This window comes from Wolffia australiana, chromosome 1, assembly GCF_029677425.1.
Source record: "Wolffia australiana isolate 7733 chromosome 1, ASM2967742v1".
In the NCBI taxonomy this organism is placed as follows: Eukaryota; Viridiplantae; Streptophyta; class Magnoliopsida; order Alismatales; family Araceae; genus Wolffia; species Wolffia australiana.
Genome location: NC_135835.1, coordinates 7,821,420 through 7,834,010, shown reverse-complemented (window position 1 = coordinate 7,834,010; position 12,591 = coordinate 7,821,420). Strand labels below are relative to the sequence as shown.

At 40.4% G+C, this 12,591-nt stretch overlaps 1 long non-coding RNA gene across 1 annotated transcript; it reads right to left on the bottom strand.

The window, feature by feature from the left end:
* Window positions 1–9,503: 9,503 nt before the first annotated feature.
* Window positions 9,504–11,198, bottom strand: LOC144704291 (uncharacterized). The gene is made up of 2 exons (XR_013581784.1): window positions 10,304–11,198; window positions 9,504–10,216 (listed from the first exon to the last, which is right to left on the bottom strand). It is a non-coding gene; the product is annotated as an uncharacterized LOC144704291 (long non-coding RNA).
* Between the last annotated feature and the right edge of the window lie 1,393 nt (window positions 11,199–12,591).

The following is a 12,591-nucleotide window of genomic DNA, read 5'->3' as shown; positions in this document are numbered from 1 at the left end:
CATAATTTAGAAAGTATAAATATAGATTTTTTTTATTTTTATGAATAGTTTTTTATATCTTTGGAATGAAAATGTATTTTTTTTGATTTTTTAGTATTTTTTGGAATTATTGACGTTAAATTCATAAATAAAATAAAATTATATGATAATATAATGTTAAAATTAATTCAAATATTTTTTAAAAAAATTATTGTTTTTTCTCCAAGGATTGTGTGCTATGTTGACAATTTGCTACACAAAACAGAGGAGAGAGAAGATCAAAGGAGATACATATATTAGATGGCTCACATGTCATCAAATTCAAACGGTGCTACCTAACGACATTGGAGTTTTGAGCTGAATAAATTTGTCCATTCAAATCGAAAACAATTTACCTCCTTTATCCATCCATCCATCCCCTTGGATCTAGAAATAGAGCCCCCATCATTTTAAAAAATACACCCTTAGATTTTTTTTCGTAATCATGATTATGACAGTGTGATGGGGAACCATCCAACATCAAAGACCCCGTCGAACCAGTTTGTCGAGTGAGGGTTCATGCATGAGACCCAGCCTTCAGAGTACCAGGCCTAGTCAATGGGCCGCAAAGGTTTGACATTATCTTTCCTTACATTTTCCTTGTTTAGTAGGCCATGTATGTTGGCCGCGTATTTGTTTGCTTTTGTTTGTTTTGCACGTGTTCGGACTGCTCTATGGACCTACACATTTGCGCGTGTGAGAGCCCATGTGTGGGCATGTTAGGGGTCTCTCTCTCCTAATACGGGGCCCTAATTACTTTAATTGGGCCTTTTCCCCGGGGCAGCCCCGTGATCGCCGCTCAGCCTCCCTTTGAATGCCCCGTGGCCGCCCCTACGACTTCCCCTCAACCACCCCGTGGCCACACTTGGGCCGCCCCTCGGCTGCCCCTTCAACCGCCCCTCGGCCACCCCCCCTGGCCGCCCCTTCGGTCACCCCTCAGCTGCCCCCGTAGCCGCCCCTCACCTGCCCCTATGGCTACCCATCGGCTGCCCTGTGGTCACCCCTCACCCGCCTCTGCAACCGCTCCTTGGCCGCCGCCGCCCCCGCATCCAGCCACGGCTGACCTTGGCGCCTGTCGCACCTCCGTGCCTTGACGCCGTCATGCCTTGTTACCATTGTGCTGCCACGCCATTACGCCATCGCACCCTACTGCTACTGCGTCCTACTGTTGTTGTGCCTTGCAGTTGTCACGCCATCATGTGCTAGTCAGTCTGCCCATTTTCGTGCCCAACGTTGCGCCCGTCATCTAACCTACTGTCGACCTGCTTGTGCCGCCACTCCTACCTATGTCATCATCACACCTTGTGTTGCTCGCCTTCCACTGCTACCAAATCAGACACCGCACGCGCCTATCGCTACTGGTATGCTCATCAACTCCCTTTCAGCGTTTTATTATTTCTTTCAGTGCCTCTGAACAGTTTCTCCACCACCATGGTTAGGTTAGTTATAGATAGGAATATGTCACTGGGCATAGGTTTCTATTGGTACGATCTTGGTTGGTGCTTCGAATGGTGCTTGTACGAGCAGCAATAGTCGCACTCACACCATTCGCTCTCAACCCGCCGTCCGAGTCATTAGGAGCCTAGTGGCATTCTTAGGCCACACTTACTGTAGCCTAGTGGGCGTTGGTGTTTGTCGACATCGGACATATACTTCTCACTGATTTCATCATTCCATCATCACTTGCATTACGTCCACATTAATCGTCTCCACTACATGACATGATTGCCCTTGCCCTCCCTATGTGTAACATGAGTCGTTTGATCCCGGCATCCGTCGTGTTACATTAGAGTGGCTTACTGATTCAAAATCTTTTCTTGGATAGGTTCTTGTATTCCAGGAGCAAAGGGTTGATGGAGTGACATTCATATCAACGCATGTGAAGAAAAAGCACCACTTGACCCATTTTTCATGTGATGAGATTTGTGATCATCGTTTTTTATGACTCACATGTTTGTATTTTTTTAAGTCATCACTGATAGCCAAGGTTTTCACCATCCTATACACCTCTACCAACCTCTGCCACTTCTTGGAGCATACATGCCTCATCTCTAACATCATCAACAACGGTATATTCGCATCACTTGCCCCTGTTCTATCACTTGTTGGCGCATGTCCGCCACCATCTTTGTTTCATCCAGCGTAGGCATTTAATTCATCTGCTCCACTCCATCCATGCCACACCATCAATATTCTCTCTTCATAAACTAAAAAGAGGGGCTAATTTATGTCATTATTAGATGTTTCATCAGAAAAATCTATAAACAAAAACTCATGAAAATGTAAAAGCTATCAAATGTGTATGGGTTGTCTCCTCATGGAACGGATTTTGGGGAAATACCTATCTCGATATGGTGATTTTAAGAGGATTAGAAGGAATACATATATGCTAAGATGTAGTGATATGATGAAGATGATGAGGTAGGATGGGGATAATAACACACGTATGAGTGGTAGATAGTGGAACGTGAACAAAGTGAGGGGAAGTGAGAGAATGAGATGGAGGAAGATGTGGAGAGGTGATGATAAGATAAGATGATGATTAAAGGGGGGATCATAAGAACAAATATTTAAAGTAGGGTTTAATATTTAAATTAGGAGTTATTATAATATAAGAGGGGTTGATGGCAAGAAGTGATGGAGATGACAGAATGAGGCATAGGAATGAAGGTGGTGGATGTAGGGAATGAATGAGAAATGAGATGGGGGAAGGTAGTGGCTAAGGGTTTATTTGGTGATTAGAGAGGAAAACACGTGATGGGATCATGATGTAGTCGATGGTACATGATATAGATGGTGGAGGATTCATGATGCTAGTTGTAGATGATAATGGATAGTGATGGTGGTGAGGAATGACAGGGGATCCCCCCCCACCCACCCTAACTAGATAAACTTCCGCTTATCCCTTTTTATTTTTCTTTTCTTTCTTTTAATAGTTTTCTATTTTTTTATTGTAATCTCAAACGTATCAAGGGAGAAGGTTATAAAAACCCCCTCCCTTGGCGTGAACGGTTGGTGGATTTTGGAATAGAAAAAGAGTTTCTTTTTCACCCCTGTTGTCTTCAGCACCGCCGCGTTATCGCCATGCCACCACTCGGACGGCAAATCCTCCTCCTCTCCATTGCGACGACCCGTTGTCGTCATTTGCATGCCCTTCGCCCACCTCCGCTGTCCGTCGTCATCCTGCATCAGATGGATGTTGGTGGATAGCGATGATGAAATGGATATGATCTATCTAAGTGATGGATATTGGTGGATAGTGATGATCAAATGGATATGTTCTATCTAAGTGAATGTGTTGTAGATAAATCAATGTAATGCAAGGTACTAACCTTAGATCCCTATGTTCTTTTGGGGTCAAGGCATCTTTCTGATGCATATCAGCCTCCCCACTTGTTTGTTGACCATCTTCAAGCACTAAAGGCGCTAAGAACACTCATGCAGGACCTTCAAAACCTCACTCTCTTTTAATTTGTTTCTGTAGGAGGAAATAAGCCTAAAGAGGTTTTTAAAAAGATTTAGGCCACAATTTATAACCCTACAAATGGATAGATGACAAAAAGATGAAGATATCCTACAAAGTTCAGCTCAACCAAAGTTTTGGATCGCCAGATATCTAGCCTTGATATTGTCCTAGTTGTTGATTTAATTCAAAGATTTCTCTATCATTATCCTCCTCAGTGCCATCATGTCCTTTTTTGAGGTTTTTCTTCGTCATGGCATTAAACTCCATGATTGGTTCAGATTGGTCCACTTCATCCATGATCAATGACTTCGTCATGCCACTTCTCCTCAAGGAAAAGGGAAAAAAAATTAATAACGATATATTAATGTCCTGTTAATATGTTAAGGAAAAGGGCATGCAATGTGGCAGTGCATCGGAACGTTTTAAAAAACCAGCAAAATAAAGACACTTGTGCACCACGTATCTCAGGACACATCTATCACATCAGTATTTTTGACCAGGCAAAGGATGTAAGAATCAGTTATCTTGAATTTGTTAGTCTTGTTCCAGGTGTGCATTGATTGAAAGAAAAGGGTGTCTTTTTTTCTGGTTGGGCCACATCACCGGCAAATTAAAAAGGGGGGAGAGTTTGTTATCATTAAATGCAATTATGGCATTGCTAATCATGATGCCAGATTGTTTCTTCTTTAATGATTGGTTTTCACCAACATTTAATGCTAATGATCGATACCCACTAGTGCAAAGGCAGCAAAGATATAGAATGGATACTCTTTAGTAAAAATAGTTTGTTGATATGTATTAATCACTTAATGGTATCATACGAAAATTTTAATCAAACGTATTCTTGTAGGATTGTGTAAGTGGTCCTTATCCATGAGATACTGAAAAATACTATGTGGATGGTTAGCGGCGTATTGACTATCATCTAGGAGTTCTTAATCATCAAACTGTAAATCGTCATAACTTAAATCCATCAAGATGTTCAAAAAGATAATTGAGTGCTCAACATGGTATCATTCATCCTAAATGTCTTTCAAGTAGACACAAAGAGTATGTGTATTAGTTGAGGGGATTCCATGGATTGTGGTGCCCCTTAAAAGAGTAAGTTTCTAAACAAGGATAGAACCTCTAGCTATATTGATGAAAATATATGTGGCCGATAGGAGAGTTACACATTTGACATCTGGTTCATAATTTTTTAGTCTAATGTATTCATTTTAGTGCACATGTGATGCTTATAATGAAGAGCATGAATACATGGTCCAACTTAGCAAGTTATGACAATATCAAAATAAGAAGATTACTATTCTTTAATCATGCATTCAAAATATTCCTATTGGAAGGATACTCAAGAAGGATAAGTATCTACTCCCACTCATATGATAAGTATGGCCGCTCTCATAGTCATTAGGGTGAATACACTAAGGACACATAGTGGGTGGTCTTTAGCAAAAATATCTCATTAAATCAATTCATGTAAATCACTGAATTGTATTATAACAACCTTTCACTCATGTTGATAGTATCATGGTTGTGTTAAGTAATCCTTAGAGCGAAGACACCAAATACCTATTGTGAATGGATGGTTGCACCTTGACTATGACATACGAGTTCATATTCATGGAATTACAAATAATCTTAACTCAAGTGCACCAATAAGTTTAGAAGGATGATTGAGTGGTCAAGATGGAATAATCAACAATTGGTATATGATGAGATACCTAAAGGAAGATGACACAATGAAGTCACTGGTCAAGGCACTAGAATATTAGAGAATAGTTCTCCCGTTATTTTCAAATGCATCAATACTAGTTAAGATGACTAACTAGGGTTTTATAATTGATCATACCCAAGTCATCCTAGGAGCATTAAATGAATGATGAATTATATGCACACATTAGCCAATGAAAGACAAGTTTCATGAGTTATTAAATACACTCCTTTGGATCTTCTAGATCATGAAGTCTAGCTTGGCACCCCATGGACTGGAAACTCAATACATTGATTGGGTTAAATTGATCTCTCGTTAATTAATATATTTGATGATATAGTTAGTTTATTTGAATGGCTATTAAATGTTATTGGTCCATTGTAATTATTCAATAGACTGATACTTGAGCCTAGAGGATCACATCTTTTTAACATTAAAATATATGCTTAAAGTTGAGGGAAAAAGAGAATCTTACTTTGTATAAATAAGGGAAGGCTTTGAATGAAGGTCACAAGGCAAGAATTTTCAAGGCCCTAGCCTTCTTCCACTTCTCCTTTTTTCTCCTCTCCATTCTTGATTTGTTAGGGAGAATGTAAATATGATGGTGAAGCAAGAACGAGGCTTGTCAAGATGATGTAAGAGATCCAACATGCCATGTATCATGTGGATACATCTGGAGGCTTCACACTTGAACTGCTCATTGCACATTTGATTTTATCAATAGGCTTTGAATCACCATTATGATTTTGTTCAAAATTTTCAGCGACCAGAATATATTTAGTTTCCTCCAAATAAAGGCTAGAGAACCCAATGTGTACTTTATTTCACGGAATCCTATACTAAGATAAAATTAATCAGAAATTTTTGGGTTGGAGTGAGGAGGATCAACAAGATAACATAGTTCTAATTGCCTTTGAGGCATCTCACGAACACTCATATTTTAGGGGATTTTTTTTGGAAATATATGTCACTTTAAAGTCTATTGCACATTCCACCTCTTGTTTTATACTGATTGATACAATATATATGAATTATAATGTCCATGCAATTATTTATATCTGAAGTCCATGAATTCATGCAATGCTTATGATGAGATCAAAATACATTGATCATTATTCTTTAAGCATTTGTTCAAAATAATCCATCAAAGGATACTTGAGAAATGCATCAACATATCCAGATATAAAAATATTCTCTAGTCATGATGCATGTTATGAGTATGGTTGATCCCGTAGCCATTAATGTAAAGACACTAATGACAGATATTGGGTGTGATTTTTAGGGAAAAGATTTAACTTGATTGATAAGTATGCATCCATAAATTATATTATGATTAATTTTAAAGCTTATTCATTCATTTTATGGTGGTCCTTAGACATGAGATATTGAATATAATATGCGGACAGAAAATTGAGTTTAGAGTGATTTCGGAGTTCTCAATCATAGAATTCCAAACCATCTTAGCTCAGATGCAATAAGAAGTTTACAGGTGATTGAGAGGTTAAGATGGAATCTTTTGGCATCAATATAAGAGAAGAATCCTTAAGGAACATGAAGTAATCAAGTCATTTACCAAGAAGAGTTCTTTAATGATATCCTAATGCGTTAGTACTAACTGGGATGATTGATTATGGCTTGATTTTAACTAGACCCCAAGTCATATGGGAGTTTTGAGATGATGAAGGATTATACCTACAAGACAACCAATGATGGTTGATGAACCATAAATAAGGGTTAAATTTATCATTTAAGGCATATTTATACTTAAGTAAAGGTTAAATCCACGATGTGCAATTAATGAATCAGTCCTTTTTAACTTTACTTTTATTATTTTATATCTTTTTAATGAAACCAATCAGCAAAAAGTAATTAAAAAAATTCTAGGAAGGTCAGAAAATACTAATCATACTCGATCTAATTTGTTTAAATTTTTATTAAATAGTCTTTGAAAAAATATGGAAATTCATAATTAGAAATAATAATAATGAATTATAGTTAAAATACTTTAGCATGCGCTCTGGGAAAGATAGGTGACAGTAAAAAACACTGTCCTGAGTGGTGGATACATAGATGAATGAAATCACATGATTGATTGTGATGGAGATGGTGATGGATACGCACCCACGAGAGACAGTTTTTTGGAGGCATGTTTGATGGCAAAAATATAGGCTATCTTGGATGATAATCTAAGAAAAAGGACAAAGTGAGAGTTAAAAAAGATGAAGATCGTATTAACCTTGTCCTCATATTCCTAAGGAGGTGAGTGGTGCTTTCTGTTCACTTGTCTTGATCTGAATGTCAATCCTTGAATCCTCCGCTCTTGGAATGAATAAGTGAACCTAAATGAGATGTTGAATGAGGATATCAATTCAATAATCTTAATTAGAAACAAACTCCAAGGGTGTCTTATATATATGTATGGAGGTTTTATTGATAGATCATAGATGATGGGTTGATAGAGGAAACAAAGATGAAAATACCCTCAAAATTTTGATCCCAAAAGCCTTCTAGATCATTAGATAATTATTGTTTGAATCTGAGACAATCTTTCCCATCCAATTTTCTTTCTCCCATAATTTAATATCTGCTCTGATCAGTGTGGCATTAAATTCTAGGAAGGGGTAGAAAAATAAAAAAAGTCATTGAAATATGAAAATAAATTCAATTTTTATTTTTAATTAAAAATTATTTTATTTATGAATTTAATTTCATAAAATTTCGTCAAATACCAAATAAAATCTATAAAAATCAGAATGTCACTCAAGGATTTTGGTGGAACAAAATCATAATATTCAGATTCTTAACTGCCCAATAAGTTTACTACTCAATCTTAAGAATAAGATGGGGTCATGCAAGTATAAAAAATATTAGTATTGAAGCATTTCACACCAAAATCCAAGGGTAAAAACTTTACAATGGCCAAAACTTTTATCTTTTTAGTTCTTAAACTATTGTAAGAGAAGCTGAACTCACGTAGTCTCTAATTATATTGTTCTATAGAGGGGAAGACATCATCTGATGAAGTGTGCAATCTTCTGGCATCAAATTCATTAAATACCTATGATGTTCATGCTTAGATATAGTTAAAATTAAGAGACAAAACCTATGAATTTGGACCTCAAAATAGTAAAACTACATAGTTTATATAAAGTGAGAGAAGTAGAAATATAAAGGACATCGAAAGCCGTATGGACATGCATTGAGGAAGAAAGAAAAACAAAGAGTGAATGATATAGAGAGAGGGAGAGATAAAAAGAAATAGAGAGATAACTATACATGGAGAGAGGAAGAAACATGCACAGATATAGAGTTAAGCAGTAAGAGAGAAAGAGAGAGATTCAGAAAGAGAGATCAAGATATGAAGAAATTGAGAGATATATATGCAGAGACACATATCAAAGATAGATTGAGAGAGATAAATAATGAGAGAACAAAAGGGAGAGACAGAGAGAAGGAGAGATGCACAAGGATACATAGCTATGTAGGGAGAGAGAGATATCTATTTTAGGAAAGAGAGATGCAGGGAGAGTGAGAGATGCAGAAATATAATGAAATACAAAAGAGAGAAAGAGTAGTAGAGCAAGAGATATATATAAAGATATAGAGAGAGAAAATCAGAAATGGGAGAGAAGGAGAGACATGGAGACGTGCAGAGAGATATACATGGAGAAAGAGATATGAAGGGTTAGAAAGATCTACAAAAGGTAAGAGATATAGCTATCATGGAGAGAGGGATATGCAGGGAAAGTAAGAGAGATGCAGAGAGAGATATATAAATGCAAGGAGAAATAGCCATGCCAAAAGTGAGAGAGATACAAACCAAAAGAGGGAGGGAAAGAGAGAGATGCATAAAGAGAGAAAATTCAGAGCGAGAGGGGATGCAGGGATATATAAATGAAGGGAGAGAGAGATGCATGAGAGAAAGAGAGGTGCATAAAAAGAGGGAGATATGTGTGGAGGAGTCTAGCTACTTAAAGTACCATCAACAACTCAATAAGACAGTGCATGGACTAATAGGATTTAATTTAAAACTTAGCTGGTAAGAAATGAGCATGTTCACCTTATACTAGAAACATAATTAATATTAAAGATAGATTGAGCGGAATCAATATGGATAGGAAACATTTTGATGGTGAGGATTATGTTGGGATCTCATGAAAAACATACCTAAAAGGGAAAACAAAGTGCTCAAGCTAGCCATAGGCCATCAAACACAAAGTGCTAAAGCCAAAAAGTGGCCAGAATGTGGCAGCGCACAAGCAGGATAAAGTAGCAGCAGGGCAACACCCCCACAATGAACTAGGTAAATTGAGCCCACAAAGCACCAATATCAGATAAATGCATAGCCAGAGAGCACTCATGAGGAGGATAGTATTTGAATTTAATATAAATATTGGGGAAATATGATGTCGGACGTCGTCCGGTCGGCACCGAGTATGATGGCTCGGTACCAATAAGGGATGGTGGTATCGAACGTCGATGGTGTCGTTGTCCGACGGGTAACCCTAACGGTCAATGTAACTACGATGCGCCAAAATGAGTGCTCTACGTGTCGTGCGTGCAAGCTCCGACTCGAGGGAGGCGCCGAGCTCCAAGCTTGGATGGGGTCACCGAGTGACGACGACGGTGGCCTCTCAAACCTCGTCGGAGCGATGTAGGCATCTACGGCCAAACAGACTCAGTCCATAGGGCTCTCACGTAACGAACGATCTCATCCGTACCGGTAAGACACTCACAGAGTCGTAGTTTTCTCTCAAAACCTCTCTCACCTACCTAGCCCGAGCGCGGTGGAGTCAAGATGAAAATGTACTGCAAGGAAGAATTAAACTAGTGACGGGAGAGAACGGCGTACCTCGTGATGCAGGGTTCATCGACGGTCACGACAGTCAAAGCGGGTGGGGCGGAGAGGCGCCGGAGAGCTGATGGCGGCTCGACGGGTGATGATGGTTCCGGAGCGTTGGCAAAGGGGCGGAGGAGAGGAAGAAAGAGAGAGCAGCAATGGTCGCGGCTCCAGCCAGTAACTGGTTGTGTTCGGCGCGTTAGTGTTGGACGCACAACTCCAGCACGATGGACAGTTTCGGCGAGCGAGCGGCAACGGATAGACTCACCGTCATGGCAGAATTCCCGTCCGGTAGCGCGACGACTGACGGGGTGGTAAGATCGACCGACGGTCACACGGCCCCTGGGAAGTTTAGCCCAACTGTGGTGGACTGATCTGTGTAGCGCGAATGGTCTGGGGTGACCCAATTCCAATTTGGTCGTCTAGTCTCATTGGTCAAGATCGGAAATCATTCGGCACCAAGGCACAAAAGGGTAAGCTAACTTTCTCTGGCGCTTGAGATCCATCGACAAACGGGACTCAACGGAGGTTTCGGTCACCTGGCGCCTGGCGTCTGAACTCCCGTCCACAGAGAGGATTCAACGGAAGACTTTATCACCTTGCGACTGATGCCTGAATGTCCGTCGGCAGAAGGATTCACGGGGGATTCAGTCCTCCGGCGCCTGAATTTCTATCGGTAGAAGAAATCCGACAGCGTTGACAATCATCTATTACCTGAATTTTCCCGGCAGAGTTTGAAGTCGCCATCTGCGATTCCTTTTCCTGGCCGCCCAACGAGGGGAACGGCGTCCGACTTCTCGTTGTTTGTTGACTCCGATGAAATCAGAGGGTCGTTCAGTCTTGAACCAACGACGGGGCTTGGAGGCAAGAAGCACGCCCCCAGGATATCCTGCCGAGTCCAATTCTGACGGAATTCGCACTGCTCTGACGAACCCCCCCCCCCCCCCCTTTCGTCAATGTGACGGCCGAATATCTAATGGTGGTTCGAATTTGCTTGCCCAGCGAGGGGCCAAGGCTATCACCTTGTGTTGAGAGGTAAGAAGATTAAACTCCTATCCCAACCCCTCTCGATCTTCCTCTTCTCCCCTCCCTTTCTGATATCTCTTCTCTGAACGAAGGGAGAGACCAGAACAAGAAACGACGATCCTTTCTCTGTGTTCTTCCTGGTCTGAATGTTTAGGGCGCCCCCTATTCCGTTATAAAGGGGAGAGGCCAATGGGCCCCCAATTGGGTCAACAAAGGGGGAAGAAAAGGGTCCATTAAGGGGGCCCTTATATAATGGGCCCTCTCATTGCAAAATTAAAGGGGAAATTAAAACAAAATAAAAAGAAAAGGAAAACAAGAGACAAGGCACAAGGGGGCCCAAAATGGCTAAAGACCCTTCTCGTGTCGATGATGAGGGACCACGGGACATGTCGCAAACACGACAAAAACACAACGACGAGACGAGAAAAACACAAAACACGAGAAAGAACGAAGAAAACAAAACGCGATAATTCGAGCAATTTCACCTGATCTTCGACGACAGTGTTGGGTGGTACGGACGACGTCGTCGACGATCTTTGATGGCGTGCGCCATCAAAACATTTATATAACATAAATTATTCTTTATTTTTCTGATACAGATTAATGCATGCCTTTTAAGTTTCAACTTATTTACGTGGGCTGGGTGAGAAGATAAAAAATAGGTCAATATTAGATTGAAAGAGATAGGAGATCAACCAGGCTTTGAGCAGATCCAACCCAAAGCCCTCATTGGAACAAGGTGGCTTATAACTAATAATCCAATATTGACCATCTGATTCTCTACAGAAGATTGGATGTTCAATTTATATCTAGCCCTTTTTCTTTTTATCTTGCATGCTTCTAATTCCTTGGTGGCTGCTAAGGGGGATGGTGGGACCCTATGATGGACCTACTAAAAGGCTAGATGCTGACGAGGCATGTGATGGCGTGAGCTGATGAGGACATATGATAGCCAAAAGAAAAAGGGGCCCACTGCTGAAAATTAATCACAACTCTTTGTTATGGAGATTGGATGGCCAGGGGTTAAGCCTGTCCTTCTTCATCCCTCTCCCCCGCTCCCCCCAAACCATCATCCCCCATCAACCGGTCAGTGGAGGCTGGAGATAGGAGTTTGTATTCCTACTCATTGACCCATGAGATCCAAGGTCATGAGAGATACCTCTTGATTTGTTAAACGCTTGTTTGGCCTTGATTTTTGGCATCTTCATCATAGAAAAGGTGCAATGGTGGCGACTCTTTCTAAAGTTCTAGAAAGCTGGAGTGATGTACGACGGTCGAAATTGACACTTTGTGTTACGTCCGAAGGGTAAAACTCTAAAAGTGATGTTAACGTAGTGGAAAAATGTATATGATTTTGAGAAAATGTTACGAGAAGTACGTCAATCATCAAATGACGCGAGACACAGCTCAATTGGAAGACATGTGATGGGTTTTGTCACAATCAAGCCCCAATGATCTGCGTGATCGGCTCAAGGGGTCAATGTAGTGGGGGACGATTCTCGTCCAAGGGTGTCCACAACGTCAACGTGA